Consider the following 16,700-nt stretch of genomic DNA (forward strand, 5'->3'; position numbering starts at 1 on the left):
GGGACAGAAAAGGCATGAATAGGCACATGAATCCTTTACACAGATTTTAGAATTATTTTTAATTTCTGAGGCTAAAAAAATCTAGAGTAAGATTTACAAAAGAAATTCAACTTTCAACACAAGTCAGCTGTTGAACCTTCTCTTTATTTCTTCCTCTGCAGATTTTCCATTGTTGTCTTTTCAAGGTTCTGCTGCTCAAATATCTTATAGACAGGTACCTTTCAGAGAGCTGTTCTGCTGGCAGTCTGCACTTGTTGGCGGCTTGGCAGTTCTCTCTCTAGCTGTTCAAAATGTCCAGTTTTATACCCCAAAATATCGGATCATGGGCTGAAGGGCTTGTTTCCACACTGTAAGTAATCTAATCTAATCTAATTTCATTGGTTTTAATATTATCAAAATACTATATTTAAATTTGATTGGATTCTGGTATCTTGGGGCATAATTTAAATGGATTGGCCGAATTTGAATTTTGTTTTGTTTCATGGCAACCCAGATGTTGCTAGCTGTTTTGACCAAGTGTTACATTGTTACCTTGTTCTGGAATCTCTGTGCTTTGTTCTTGCTAGCTTTTCAATTCTCTTAAAGGTATAATATCGCTACACTTCATAGCATTATATACGTACACAGTCACTGAATCAATTTGATCCCATACAGTAACATATGAAGAAGCAAGCAAACACTGAATAAACCTCAATAAAATTCAGAAACAAAAGCAGAAATTGCTGGAAAAGCTCAGTAGGTATGGCATCACCTATGGAGAGAAATTAAAGTTAATGTTTTGGGTTGAGTGACCCTTCCTTAGAACTCCTGAAGAACGTTCTGAGGAAAGGTCATTCAACCTGAAACATTAACTCTGATTTCACTCCACAGATGCTGCCAGACCTGCTGAGTTTTTCCAGCAACTTCTGTTTTTGAAGCAAACTTTGGAGTTTGACTGTGTTTAACAAACAAACCAAAGGCATCTCTTATTTGTACAGCACTATATTTGCATGCATTTGAGGCACTGGGAATGACTTAACTGACCCCCATTTAACTTTGGCTGAAGGATCTTAGATGGTGCTCTTTCCCCACTGCACTTTGGCAGCAGCTGCCCCAAGCTTTAGTGCGTTCCTCAGCACATAGTCCTGGACTTCAGAATGTGTCAGTCTGTATCAATCGTCAAAGTCAACTCCTTGCTCTGGAAGACCAATAGGTTTCAGGCAGACCAAAAAGCATCTTTCACCAGGTTGATAGTCTTACACATGCCGTTGATATTTGTCTTGGTGTCTATCCCTGGGAACAGATTGTAAAGCACAGAATCCTGCATCATGGAGCTACTTGGGATAAAATTTAACGTATGTTAGAGGCATATTGGCAGACAGAAAGATTAGAAAGAGGGAGAAAACTGATATCAAATCAGTAAGTACTGGAAAACATTCATTAGGTCAGTCATAGAAAGAAAGATAGAGTTAAAAGGTTAATGATCTTCTAGCAGAGGAAGAGAGCTCTGGAGTTCTACTGAAAAACAGAATAATAGCAACTAATGAGAGATAGAAGTGAAAATGATCACAACTGAGACTTGAGGAGGTGCCACGAACCTTGCAGAAGTACAGGTTAAGATGAGATAAATTGATGTACGTGGGTGTTGCAGTGCAGACGATCCATAATTTAATTACATGTTAGAACAGGCTTATTGGATTTAATGGCCTGTTCTAGTTCCTTGCTCTTCTGTCTGCTATGTATGTCTTCAAGAGTGTGACAAGTTGCAAATTTTTAGATTGTACATTTCTGTTATTCATGACTGATATAAGGAGATGCAAATAATTTGAATAAGGGATGATCTGGGATATGCGATCAATTCCATTTTGTTCTGAAGACATATCCTTAAAATTTTGGAAACATTCAGCAGGCTCTGGCTGTCAAAGAAACCCAAAGGCAAAATGCTACAGCCTGAATATCAGCCCGAGCCTATCGGATTGTCACACCACAGAATGTGGCTGATTCTAGAATTCTCCAATTGAATTAACCTGTGACATTTGAAAAAAAAAGTAATGAAACTTCAAAAGCTTAGCTATAAAACTGAGATGGAAAAAGAAGACATGGTTATAAAAAGACAGTTTTGTAACCCCAGCCTACAGGAACACGTAGTATCAGAGTATGTGATTGGAATGCGGCCAGCCAGGTGGACCTTATAGAATATGAGTTCCCTGATAAGGGCTGTTCACCTGGTCCCATCAGGAGTTCTGGCTGACAGATATAAACAGGAGTGTCAGGGGATCTGTTCTGTCTAGGAGTGGGCTGTAAACTGCTGGGTCAGTGTCATGTGCAATGCATGTGTAAATAAAGGATTACTTAGTGATGGGATACCGGCCTTCATGCAGTTATTTCAGGGGCGATGAGAGAAAAGCACACCTCTGTAGACATTCACTCGCAATAGTTATCTTTGAGTTGGGTAAGCATTTCTGGCATCATGTCGCTTTTTGGGAAGCTCGACTCATTGATCCTGCCATCAAAGACTGGGCTCAGTATGCGGAAGGCACAGGTAATTCTCTGAACAGCTTGTGGAGCCACCGCTTTTTCAATTATTAGACGCCTAACTTTCCTTGAGGCACCAGATACTAAAGATTTGACGAGTTGGTGGATTTAGCTAAGGAATATGAAGACCCCAAGCTTCCTGTAATTCAGAGATGTTATCGGTTTTACTCAGCAGTTTGAGAACCAGGGAATCCATTTCTGGATTTTTTGACAACTTAAGGTAACTGGCAGAGGCATGTGATTTTGGTTTAATCCTAACTGAGATGCTTAGACACCATTTGGTGTGTAGGATTAACAATGTGGCTATGCAAATGCGCCTATTGACTGAAGCTTAACTGGTCTTCAAACAGGCACTGCAACTGACTTTGCGGCAGTTGTGGAAAATGTGGCAAATGGAGCTTCTGAGTTACAGGCTATTCCAAGTGGACATGCTCACCAGACTGACTGAGCTTGGGAAGCATCACTCAAATGAAGGCAATTGCATCGCCTCACTCAGGACATATCCTGAATAGAAGGCCTCTAGATCAGCCCACAGCAAACCCCAAAACAAAGCCAAGCCTTAGCTAAATACTTAAAATTTTGCCGAGGTTCTGGACAGATATGCCCTTGTAGCTACTCCTGGTATGTGGACTCAAGACAACTAAAGAGTCCCACTGGGTCTGCACTGAGTAAGAGAACTCATAGACCAGTATCCAGGAGAATGCACAGCCTGGAAAGTCCAGGAGAATGCACACCCTGGAAAGTCCACCTCCAGGTGGTTTGGAGCAGTTAAATACTTAGTAACATTGAATCAGAACTAAATAAAATAAATGTCTGGTTAAATGGTAACCCAATTCTGATGGAGGTTGATACCGGTGTGGTTGTATCAGTGATTGTGGAGCCAGTTTTCACTAAAATTCGCTCTGGGCTCTAACACTTCAGTTTGCTTCAGACATCAGTCAGGCTTAGACCCTATACTGGGGAACCTCAACAGATTAAGGGAACAGCTTCAGTTCCAGTCTCTTATGAGAAGCAGCTGGTTCAGTTACCACTGATTGTAGTAAAAACCCTGGGCCTGAGCTTGATGGGGCAAAATTGATTGAGAAAGATTCAACTTGATTGGCTCAACATTTTTTGATTAGAAAATGGCTGCCTGAATGAAGTCCTGATTAAATTCCCAGAGGTTTTTCAGGAAGGTCTAGGGACTATCAAAGGAGCCAAGGCCACCTTACATGTAAACCAAGAAGCAACTCCATGATTCTGTAAGGCCACCAAGTGCCTCTGCAAAAGTAGAGGCAGAAATTAGGAAGATAGAGAGTGAAGGAATCACCAAACTGGTACGAGAAGCTACAGGAAGAAGATTGGACCTATGTCTGAGGACTTGGAAGATGAGGGATGTAGTGATTGGAATGAAGCCAGCCTGATGGACCTCATAGAATATGAGTTTCCTGATTGAGGCTGTTAAACTGGTCCAATCAGGGAATCCTGGCTGACAGATATAAATAGGTGTGTCAGAGGTTCTGTTCACTCTTGGAGCTGGTTCTGAGCTGGCTGGGTCAGTATCATGTACTATGGACATGTAAATAAAAGATGACTTGGTGACGGAATACCAGCCTTTGTGGAGATGTTTCATGGAGAAGCAGAAATAGTAGCAAACCAGGGATCTGAGAAGATTTACTATGTGAAAATGCTGCTAATCAAAATAACTGAACTAACAAGTGGGAAGATTGATATAACTGTATTACATCACATATTTTTGTATTATAAATGCTAACATCAAAGAAACGTCTGACATTAATCCTTCTGTCAACGTATTTGCACACATTACAGTGTTAATGCCTGGTATACATCTTGAAGAGGTAAAGGATTTTCTTAAAACAAATCTCTGGTAAGGTAGAGGAAGTTTGATTTGTGGGGCAGAGTGGATGTGCTGAAAATTACTCTTATCACTGCGAACTTGATCTGACAGTGACTTCAACTGCTTGAAAGATTGAATCTCATTTGCGTTAAAAAATGAAATTTATTATGAGCCTTTGGACGGTATACTCGTTGTAGCTTGTCTTGCTGGATTATAGCCTATCTTGTGTTTATTTTCATGTCATGCACTACTGGATTTTGCTGACAATCTTTTTCCCATTTATTGGATCTATTTAAATGTTTGTTGTGACCTTTGTTATTTGTTTTGCACCTCCAGGCTTCCCATAAGTGAGTAATGTTCTGGCAATTGGGAAAACTGCAAAGAACCTTTAGCTTCTGTGCCTCCCCCAAACTTTACAGTATTCACTGAATCAAAAGGACATTGAGCTAAATGTAAATAAAGCTGACAATGTACTGCTCACTGCTGTACCACTGTTATTTTGAAACTCAAACTATTAAAAACAAGCCAAAACAATAATACTGCTAGGCTGAATATTAACCCTCTCTCTACAGATGTTGCTGAGTGTTTGCAGCATTTTATGTTTTTATAATAATGAAGGATGTGTCTTCAGAACAGATGGAATCGATAAAATATCCTGCAGAAAGGATTAACAGCACTTTGCACATTCATTGAGAGTCAAAATGTTGAGAAGCTTGAGGTTTACAGCCCAGAGGGAATGCAGTTGAACAGGATTACATCATGTTTAATGAAATACTAAATGGCGTCAATAAGGTAAACTTAGATGACAACCTCAAAGTCCAGAAAATAGAAGCAGGGGTCATGGAGGGAAATTAATGCCAGGTATACTTAAGTTATATAGCAGAAAGAACTTAGCACTGGATGATAAATGTTTGGAAAAAGCTGCCAAACTGGGCAAAAGAATTCTCAATAGTTGGATTAAATGATGTGGGGATAATGAGTTTGAAATCTCCTTTTTGCTTTTGATTTGGTACAAGCAGAGCAGTCTTTCTTTCCTCCTTGCATTATATCAGTTTTTTTTGTGCCAGGCTTTGTGTAATGTTGGTTGTTGTGGCTCTACAGAAAGATTTGTATTTATATAGCACTTTTATTAAGATTAGGTTAGATTACTTACAGTGTGGAAACAGGCCCTTTGGCCCAACAAGTCCACACCGACCCACAACCCACTCCCCTATATTTTCCCCTTCAACTAACACTACAGGCAATTTAGCATGGCCAAGTCACCTAACCAGCACGTTTATTTTTGGATTGTGGGAAGAAACCAGCTTCTCCAAACCGAGGGCATCTCAAATCACTTTACAGCCAATGAAATACTTTAAACCATAGTCTTTCTTGCTACGAAGGAATTTCAGTGGCTGATTTTATAAATTGCAAATGCCCACCCTCATCAATGTGCTAATGATCACATAAACCGTTTTATTCCAACATTGATTGAGCGAAAACTGTTGGTCTTGACACGAGGGGTTGAAAAATCCTGAGAATGTAAACAATGCCCACCTCACCACATTCTTGACCTTTCCCTATCATTGTTCAGGATTAGTGGTGTTGGAAAAGCACAGCAGTTCAGACAGCATCCAAGGAGCAGTACTGCTCCTTGGATGCTCTCTGAACTGCTGTGCTTTTCCAGCACCATTAAGCCAGAATCTGGTTTCCAGCATCTGCAGTAATTGTTTTTACCTATCATTGTTCAGCAAGCCTTGCTGTAGCAGGGGGTTCCTGTCTAGATATATACCACACAGATAAACAAACCCTCCTTTGCTGATAGATTACTGCAGGGCTCCGTATCTAATTGAAGTGACAGTGGGATTGAGCAGGTTGCAGGTTGAACAGACGATGAGACTTATTGAGGTTGTCAGTCAACTCCTCTACAGGGACCAGAACTGTCAAAAAGACTTGCTAGAATATTCAAAGAATGTTGATTTGATGTGTGTTTTGCTGTTAGCGGAACCAATCATACAAAGCTCTGCATAAACTCCCTTAGATGCTCTAAGATTGCATCCAGGGGTTAAAAAACTGCCAGTAGAGTTAAACTGAGCTGTATGTTCCTCTGGGGGAAAAGTGGTATTAGCTTACCTGAATTTCAGAATTTCTTGCACTGAAGCATTAGCGTAGCCTGTAGATGTGTTGAAGCTGAAATCCCGATGGCATTACTGCATTGGAGTAGTTTAATAAAATATCAATGAGACGTGACCAGTAACCCTTTGAGGATGACAATAAGCCTCCCTCTATTTGTACTCCAACATGTATCCTGCACTGAATCTATATTGGGAATTCCACTTCTCAGTGACCCTCCACCAATTCTGAGTATATATCAAACATTCCTTCAGGTTAAACTGCTGCCATGACAGATTAAGAAGAAAATTTACATTTCTGCTCATTATAGCTTGGCTCTGACAAGCTCCTTGTAAAATTGCACTCAATATTTCTCACTGGATTAGTAATATATATCAGGAGTTGTCTTCGTAGAATAAATCTTTGAATAAAATGTGGATAACATGTCATAGAGCAAAGTCTTATTTTATATGCAAGGGGATTATAGTTTTCCCAGATTTACTCATTGGTGATATTAGCTGAAGTTGCCTAAAGAGGGTGCTGTTTTACTTTATCAATAGCAGCACCAAATAAATGCAGTCACCAGCACTGCAGTAAGATTTACCGTCAACATCTCCGCAGACACTTGACTTAGAAATACCTTGTAAGAGGAATATGTGAAAGATCTGGAAGATTAACATACGTAGGAATAAAAATATCACAGCAAAACAGGGGGCAATGACGAATAAGCTGAAAGCATTTGATTTTCACTTATTAACTAATATCGTTAACAATTTTGATCAGCCATGATTATATTGAATGGGTGGCTAGACTCAACAGATTACTCTGTTCCTCGGTTTCTAATTCTGAAGTAGAGAAGGAATGGAGACAGTCTCACCACCCTCAGGTTCAGTCAGTGTAAATAGTTTGTTAGAACATTATTACTTTTTTCCAAAAAAATACTCTATCAAATTTGAACAGGTATGATATATAATAGTTCAAATTTGAGATTCCATAAATTGCAATATAGTTCATTTACTTTCAATGTACAGCATGCAATGCCCTGAGGTGGTTACCACACTTACTATAACAGGTTGTATTTGCAATGTATTTTAATGTTCCAGACATTCTCTGCTGCAAAGATGGGTGCCAGTCCTTGGTGTGCAATGATGGAACAGCCTTCGACACAAAGTTTTCACCACTGAACCTGCCTCAGTGGTTTAATGCATCCTTTGGTAAGTAGTCATGAACCTCGGAGTGTGTCCATCTGCAACACTTGATTATGGGGCTTTTGCCCAAAACGTTGATTTTCCTGCTCCTTGGATGCTGCCTGACCTGCTGTGCTTTTCCACCACGACTCTAACCTTAACACTTGGTTGAAGGCAGCTCTTACACTGGAATGCCATCATATTTTAGCCACTTGAGTTAATGGTCCTTCAAAAATAGTTGTTTGCCTTGATGCACATCTTTTGGAAAAGTCTATCATGCAGAGAGCATTGGATTTATCTGAATCATTGCTATGTAATACGTGCTCCAAAAATTGTGCTATGGAATGAGTCTGCAGCGAGAATTTCCAAGATTAGTCTTCCCAATTTAATCTAACACCTCTAAGTGGATGACTGTAGTGAAGAAAGCAAAAAAACAGGCCTGACGATGATGTTGTGTAGAGGGAGCTGAAGAAGCAAAGGGAGGACATTGAGATTATACAATTTATTAAATTTACCTCATTCTATTCCAGATAGTAGCTCACTTGGCAAATGGATCACCCACCTTAAAATATTCCAGGTTCAGTGATTGGTTAGCTGGCCTCATTTAGAGTAACATTAGATTGCAATTGGTCTTAACACTCCAATGGGCTGGGAAGAGGACAAGTCAGTCAAGATTCTTGAGCTGATTGCCATCTGGTGATTTCTTTTGGTTTCCGGATGAGGACAGGATTGGGTGTATTAAATAACATGCTTGCCTTTAATGTTCAGTCTCATACTTTTGTAAGATAGAGAAGGGTAAGTGGCAGTTGAAGAATTGTTATTCAGCAGCTGTTCATGTGAAAGAGGAAAAAAATGAGAAAGAAAAATAGAACAAAAATTGAATGACCTACCCAAAATAAATCAATCTACGAGCCACAATATTTACGTGCAATATTAGATGTTGCACTTCTATAATCGGAGTAAACCTGTCAGCCAAATCCAATTATTAGAATGCATGGTTCTTTTATACCATTGCGTTAAAACTGTTCTAGAACTCCAAATTCCCCAGATTTGGTTGGTAGGCCAGAAATACCTTTTCCATGTTGATAATGGATTCAGTTTGCTCTATTTCGCAAACATCCTGTGGTCACGATTCCACAGCAGTTTCCACTTCACTAAGACCATCTTGAGCTTTCTCTTCCTTAGTCAGAGATAATAGGAAACTGTCTTATTTTCATGGCTGACATTGATGGTTGAACTGTTAGATGCTGTCATTGAAGCAGCCTACTTTTTTTAAAGAAAGCAACTTCCATGTAAGAAATCCTTAAAATCTATTCTTTCCACAATCCTGATGAAGGGTCATCGATCTGAAATGTTTACTTTGATTGTCTCCATAGCTGCCTAATGACCTGTTGAGTATTTCCAGCATTTTCGACTTTTGTATCTAAAGTCTTCTAGCTTCCTTTAAATGAGTTGTAACCTTTCATATCAGCCCTCAGGAGGATCTGAACAACCTATTTGAAATCCTGATATTATGTCAACACCCTTCCACCTCCCCCCCCCCATCAGTACAAAGAGACCATGATTATTGCCCTTTTCACACTAGCAGCCTCTGTTGACTACATCTACAGATTGGTCTGACTGGGAATGTCCAATATAATTCCTGCTTGACTCAGCATTGTCCAGGATCGTACAATTGCTCATCTCAATTCATTCATTCACAGGGAGAGTGTACTGTAGTGACACTGATTGCTCACAAGAGGTCTTAGACTTCGAATAACATACACTGCACAAAAGATGGAACCAGTGCCAGAATCCTCAGCTGGGATTCACACGATAACATCCATCTTCATAGCCCTGAACCAACATGCCAGAATCGGAGCTTTCATATTTTTCTAATACTTAATCTCCTGTGGCTAATTAAATTGAAAGATTTTCCTACAGTTCATAGTACCTGCTGGAAATCTTCAATATATTATTGTAACCTTTTTTATTGGTGGCATCAGCTGATTATCAAATGTTCTGTGGGTGCTATTTAGTTACTTTGGAATGCCAGAAGCAGATCAATTTTTAAAATGCCTAATTTTTTTTTTTACAGATGTTAAAAATCCTAAATATTCACCCACTGTTTAGAGAGCTCTGAAAGAATGAGCTGCTCTTATCTATTTGTTCATTTTTTGACACTGTGCATGAAATAGTCAACTGCCTCTTTGTACCAGCTGCCTCACTGTACAATAATATTTAAGCTGCATAAGTATTCGTGTGAGGTTTTGTAGTTGTGTTTCTGTCTCTGAGGCAGAAGATACACTCTAGCACTTGGGAAAGGTGCAAACAGAATAGCCAACCAGGCTGAGTATCACCTTGTAAATCCTTCCCGTCCAGGTCAATGATAAGCATTCAGAGCAGGAGATATTCCTGGCCATCCATGTGATGGAAGAAACTGGAGCCCCTATCCATAATGCCAGGACTGCAACACAAATGTAAACATGTATATTGTCACACCAACCTGGATACTTTGGAGGGACCAGTTGGCTCAGTTGGTTTGATTGGAAGCACCCAGTGTTACTGATGGCTGTTCTGATTACACAGATGTCATCAGCATAGAGTTCGATCCTTATTTCAGTTGGGGTGGACATGCCTTCTTGCCAGAAACATGGTGAAGGCTGTTGGTGCTACGGGTCAGACTATCTTTAGACAGAAAACTGAAGAAGGAACATTTTCAACCAGTGGGGAGAATAAGGTGAGCAACATTTAACAGAATTCAATTCTTAAATAGCGATACAGATATATTTCCTGTTAGGGCCTCAGTATATGGATACATAGAGTGGCAGAAGATTTTTGCAGTCCTTATCTGCTTTCATCTCTGTTGCATAAAACATCTCTCCAAAGAAATGAGGAAGAATGCATCGATCCCACCAGGCTGCTCTGGATGTGGCAATTGGTAAGTGCAGCATTAATAATGGCTTGGGAGCGTGTTAGAATTTCCACTCAGTTGGTTGCAGATTATATGAAGACTTGGCAACTTGCAACTTGGCTAAACATGAAGGAAGAAAATCTCTTTAGGAGATTCCAAGAAACATTTAGAATGTTCTAAAAGCAAAGAAAACTCCTCTCATTTTCAAGGAACATTGAAAAAATTAGGAGCAGATGTAAATATTTAGCTTGACAAGGCCTGTCTCTTTAAACTTTTAAAAATTCATTTACAGGATGTGGGCGTCACTGGTTAGGCCATAAGGCAATTAAGTGTCAACCTCATTGTTTTGGGTCTGGAGTCACATGTAGCCCAGCAATTACTTTCCCTAAAGGACATTAGTGAACCAAACGGGTTTTTCCCTTGACAATGATTTCGCAGTCATTCAGAGTTTCCTAATTCCAGATATTTATTGAATTCAAATTCTACATCTGCCATGACAGGATTCAATCCCAGATCCTTTGAACATTATCACGGTCGCTGGATTATTTGTCCAGTGATAATGCCACTAGGCCGTCATCTCCCCTTGCTGATCTCACTGTTGATCTCAATCCCATCTTCTTGTCAACATTATCTGCCAACATTCATTTCCTTCTGAACCATGCACATCATGCTAAGATGTTTTGATGGTTTTGTGGAACACACTACAGTACCTTGTTAATCAATGACCCTATTGATTAGCAGAAGTGAGCTATCTGGTTTCTAATTTGTATTTGCCACCAGGCATATTTTGCAGTTACTAAACAGACACGATTACCACAAGTATGTAGGCCCCAAGTGATTCTCTTGGTTGCCATGGGAACTTGACAATTCCCTACTAGGGAACTTGCTTGTGTCATACATACAGGATTTGTGTGTCCGACATACAGGATTTAAAATAAAAATTATGTGAGAAATTGAGGTACTTGAGTGCGAGATTATTTCAGCCTGAAGATATAGTTTTATATGTTACTCCATTACCACAAGTTATTGTCAATATTGTCAATACCTTCCCAAAGTACAATGCAGGATTATATTTACAATATTTTGGTTTTCACAGGAGACTAACAGTTTCAAGCCAACTCGTTCAAATGAAATTGTAAACAGTTTCTTTTAAAATGTACTTCTAGTGGTGATATCATAATGGCCAAAGGAAGTTTTCATCCCTGGTTTCAGACCTTAGACTGGGACATAGCTCCTGTTGAAATTCCACTACAGAAACAGAAGCAATTTAGTCATGCTTTTTGTCTTGATCAAAACATCTATTAGGAAACTTCCTTCCACTGAAATCCCTAGAAAGAAAAGACAATGATACTTGTGAATTCAGGGTGAACTATTTAGGGTGGAAATGAGAAGACACTCCTTCACCCAAAGAGTGGTGAGCCTGTGGAATTCTTTACCACAGGAAGTAGTTGGTGCCAAAACATTGAATATATTCAAGAGGTGGCTAGATATAGCACTTGGGGCAAATGGAATCAAAGGTTATGGGGTGAAAGCAGGATTAGGTTTTTGAGTTGGACGATCGGCCATGATCACGATGAATGGCGAAGCAGGTTCAAAGAGCTGAATGGCCTCCTCTTGTTCCTATCTTCTATGTTTCTATGTTTCTATACTGGACTGATCTGTCTTGTATATCTTAAAATGGAGCTTTAGCACAACCAGTACATCAATATCCATATATTACTGGTTTGTAGAAGCTTGTTCTGGTACTTCCAGTGTTTTTTTTATCATGGTTAATGTGTTACAGTAAATGCAACTTTTCTCAATCAGACAGACCGTCAGGATCTTGGCCTCCGCAGTATTTTATTTTTCTAATATATTTCATTGGCATAGAGTAAAAATCAATCAAGCACAAAGAATCCTGGAGCCAAGCATCTAGTTAAACTATGTGCTTTAGCATTGAAGTCAATGAAATTTGATCACTATAATAAGGAATGTCAACTCTCAAAACGGAATGTTTTTGTGCTATTGGAGCCAAAATACTTCAAGAACTAGTGTCCCACAATCAATACATCTTACACTGTACTTTAAAACCAATCTTTCAATAGCTTCATCTGTTATTTGCATTTATTTTAGATAACATGATTCAAGACTGGTTTCTTGATAAAGTACTCATAAGCTTTTTGTTTTACAGTGATTATGTTGCCTGATTTGTAAGCTAATTTTTAAAAAAAAACTTATCAAAGTAATTAAATCTTCAGCATGAAACCTGCCAAAAGTTTTGTGAAAATCAAATGGATAATAACCACTGAGTTTCCTTCATTTGCTGTATCAGTAATACCTTCAAACACAATTCAAGTTTGTTAGCTATCATTTCCCTTTTTGAAATTCATTTTTACCAAGCTGTTCTTTATCTTACAACAAATGTCAAGTTGACTAGTCTGAAGTTTCAAGATATTGTCTTCTGGTGATTTTTTTCCAAATATTCAAGTAATAATTGGCATTACCAGCCCTTCAATCAGTACCACCATATTTAATGAACATTTAAAAATGCTAATTAAGATCTCATTAACTATTATATTCTTTTCCTTTAAAACACATTCATTTTTACTTGTCTGAGGGCAGTCAAACTCCATATAAGCAGTTCCATCATTATCTTTGCATTACCAGCTCCACCTCCACAGGTGTCCGTAAAAATCCGATTCGTGACTTAGGCAAATCTTGAGAAGAATCTGTGTTTATATTTCAGACATCACGAAGAGAATTGCTTGTTCTTGCAAATAAATTAAAAATACTCCACACTCCTTTCCTTGTGTGAATGGTTGGCCTGCCTTAATCATAGAACTGCAGAGTTTTAAGGATAGATGGAGGCCATTCAGCACACTCCTGAAAGAGCTAATCAGCTAGTGCCATTCTCCAGCATTATCCCTCTATATTAATCACTTTCAAATATATACCTAGTTCTCTTATGACACCTCCTAAGTTATCTGCCTCCACCTGTCTCCCAGGCAACACATTCCAAATCCTAACAACTTTGTGAATTAGGAAGTTTCTCTGCATCTCACTCCAAGTTCTCTTGTTGACAATTGTGGAATTGTGATTCAGAAGTTAATGGGATATCAATAAGTGGAAACAGAACATTATTCTTGACCGTATAAAAACTGTTTGTAATTTTGAACACCTCAATAAAGTCACCTCTTAATGTTTTCTGTTCCAAGAGGAATACGCCCAATTTCTCAAATCTTTCTTGTATCTAAAATACCTCATTCCTGGTATCATTCTCGTGAATCACGAAGGCTTTAGCATTCTTCCTTAAATAAGGTGCCAGAACTGAACACAATATTTAAAATGTAGTCTGGCCAATGATTTTACAATTGTATACTCCATGCATCCAACCAAGGATCCTATAAGCCTTTTTAACAACTGTTTCAACTTGCCTGGCCACTTTCAGAAAATTATACACTTGAACTCCGAGGTCCCTCTGCTTCTGTACTCCCCTCATAGTTGTACCTTTGAGCCTGTATTATCTCTCTACGTTTTTTCTACCAAAACATTTCTCTCCATTGAAATTCATTTGCCAGGTGTCTGTCCATTTGGCCAACTTGTCAAAATCTCTCTGAAGTTACTCAGCATCATTCTCACAATTCACTATTCTCTCTAGCTTCATAGCGTTTACAGATTTAGAGATTATACCCTCAACATCCATCTCCAAATCATTTATACAAACCAGAAAAAGCAAGTATCTTTCCACCAATCCCTGGGGATCTCCATTTTCATCTCATCTCCAGCCTGAGAAATGCCCATCTATATCTACCCCTCTGTTTTCTTTCTTTTAACCAACTTCTAATCCATGCTGCCAAGCATATTTAATCCCGAACATTTCTAATTTGCTAACCAACCTACCATGTGGTAATGTATCAAATGTTTTCTGAAAGTCCTAATAGACAATATCCACTATCATCTTGACTGTCTAGTAGTAACTTATTTTTCTCCAAAAATAAACTTATCTGATCCTTTCTTTTATTCATTCATGGGATGTGGGAGTCACAGGCTAGGCCAGCATTTATTGTCCATCGCCAATCACCCAGAGAGAGAGGTTAAGAGTCAACCACATTGGGTCTGAAGTCACATGTAGGCCGGAGCAGGTAAGAATGACAGTTTTCTTCCCTCAAGGACAACAAATTATTCATGGTCATTTTTAGACCCTTAATTCCAGATTTTTATTGAATTCAAATTCTACCATCTGCTACGGCTGCATTCGAATATGGGTCGCTAGAATATTCCCTAGGTCTCTGGATCAACAGTATAGCGATAATACCATTAGACCATCAGCTCTCCAGATATATTATAACCTCCTTCAGTTTTCCAACTATTGATGTCAAGCTGTAGTTTCTTGGGTTATCCCTTATCTTTTCTTAAACAGTGGCATCACATTTGCAATCCTCCAATCCCCGAGCACTTACCCTGAGTTCAAAAAGGCCTAGAAAATTTCTGTCAGCAGCTCCACGATTTGCTCCCTTACATCTCTCAGCAAACTAGGATGCATCCAGGCCTGCCAACTTCTCTTCCTGGACTGCTGCCAACCTTTTAAACACTTCTTCTTTATCTATCACTACACTGCTGAGTTGCTCAATGCCATCTTTTATGGGCGGCATGGTGGCACAGCGGTTAGCACTGCTGCCTCACAGTGCTAGAGACCCGGGTTCAATTCCCGCCTCAGGCAACTCTCTGTGTGGAGTTTGCACATTCTCCCCGTGTCTGTGTGGGTTTCCTCTGGGCGCTCCGGTTTCCTCCCATAGTCCAAAAATGTGCAGTTTAGGTGAATTGGCCATGCTAAATTGTCCCTAGTGTTAAGTGAAGGAGTTAAATGTAGGGGAATGGGTCGGCGTGGACTTGTTGGGGAAGCGCATAGGAGTGGACTTGTTGGGTTGAAGGGCCTGTTTCCACACTGTAAGTAATCTAATCTTGTAATTTGGTAAAAACAGAAGCAAAGCGTTTATTTAATGTCTTGGGCATACCATTTGCTTCAGTGAGCAGTTTACCCTGCTTTTTCTTTAGAGGCCCCACACTATCCTTTTACTATTAAAATGTTTGAGGAACTTTATATTATGATTGCTATTTCCCAACTGGGGTGTCTCAATCTGACTTTCTCCATTTGGCCTGCATCAGTTCCTTGGACCACATAATTTCCTCTCTGGTAGGACCAGAAATGCTCTGTTCCAGAAAATTCTCCTGTACATGTTGTGGTATTTTCTCTCTTTCCGTGCCCCACATTCTACCTTTTCTAGTCTACCCTAGGGTTATTGAAATCACAACACTACTTGTTCTGCCAATTTCCATAATCTGCCTACAACTGGTCTCTTCTACTTCCTCCCCACTATTTGGAAGTCAATAATAAATAGGAGAAAGTGAGGACTGCAGATGCTGGAGATCAGAGTCAAAAAGTGTGGTGCTGGAAAAGCGCAGCCAGTCAGGCAGCATCCAAGGAGTAGGACAGTTGATGTTTCAGGCATAAGCCCTTTATCAGGAATGTGTCTATAATAAATACCCAACAAGATCACCACTCCCTTAATTTAAGGATGGCATGGTGGCTCAGTGGTTAGCACTGCTACCTCACAGCACTGCGGACCTGGGTTCGATTCCCGCCTTGGATGACTGTCTGCATGGAGTTTGCACATTCTCCCTGTGTCTATGTGGGTTTCCTCCCACTGTCCAAAAGATGTGCAGGTTAGGTGAATTGGTCATGCTAAATTGCCCATAGTGTTAGGGCATTAGTCACAGGGAAATGGGTCTGGGTGAGTGACTCTTCAGAGGGTCAGTGTGGACTTGTTGGGCCGAAGGGCTTGTTTCCACACTGTAGGGAATCTAATCTGTTTCTGTTTCTCACCTCCATCCATCTAGAACATAGAACATAGAACAGTACAGCACAGAACAGGCTCTTCAGCCCACGATGTTGTGCTGACCACTGATCCTCATGTATGCACCCTCAAATTTCTGTGACCATATGTATGTCGAGGAGTCTCTTAAATGTCCCCAATGACCCTGCCTCCACAACTGCTGCTGGCAACGCATTCCATGCTCTCACAACTCTCTGTGTAAAGAACCCGCCTCTGACATCCCCTCTATACTTTCCTCCAACCAGCTTAAAACTATGACCCCTCATGTTAGCCATTTCTGCCCTGGGTAATAGTCTCTGGCTATC

General features: G+C 39.8%; 1 long non-coding RNA gene across 1 annotated transcript in view; it reads left to right on the top strand.

The window, feature by feature from the left end:
* Positions 1 to 16,700, top strand: part of LOC122554236 — a 35,609-nt gene that overhangs the window by 12,719 nt on the left and 6,190 nt on the right. Inside the window, exon 2 of the long non-coding RNA XR_006312944.1 lies at positions 7,546 to 7,656. This is a non-coding gene — a long non-coding RNA (uncharacterized LOC122554236). The remainder of the gene's footprint in view (positions 1 to 7,545; positions 7,657 to 16,700) is intronic.

Source organism: Chiloscyllium plagiosum, chromosome 11, assembly GCF_004010195.1.
Source record: "Chiloscyllium plagiosum isolate BGI_BamShark_2017 chromosome 11, ASM401019v2, whole genome shotgun sequence".
NCBI lineage: Eukaryota > Metazoa > Chordata > Chondrichthyes > Orectolobiformes > Hemiscylliidae > Chiloscyllium > Chiloscyllium plagiosum.